Source organism: Penaeus monodon, chromosome 24, assembly GCF_015228065.2.
Source record: "Penaeus monodon isolate SGIC_2016 chromosome 24, NSTDA_Pmon_1, whole genome shotgun sequence".
NCBI classification, from domain to species: Eukaryota; Metazoa; Arthropoda; class Malacostraca; order Decapoda; family Penaeidae; genus Penaeus; species Penaeus monodon.
Window position 1 is genome coordinate 29006775 of NC_051409.1, and position 207 is coordinate 29006981.

Here is a 207-nt window from a genome sequence, read left to right on the forward strand (position 1 = left end):
AGATACATATTAACATATTAAAGTTTCATTCACTTTATTTTCTCTACTGTGTATACTTTGCCATCCCTTTCCCTCAGATCGTCAATGCACATATGAAGCAGGGAAAGAGAATGAGGAAGTGACATAGGAGAGGAAAATAAAGAGGGAGAAGGGAAAGAGAGAATAACAGTACGACCGAAGCTAAAGCAAGACAAACGCAAAGAAAAC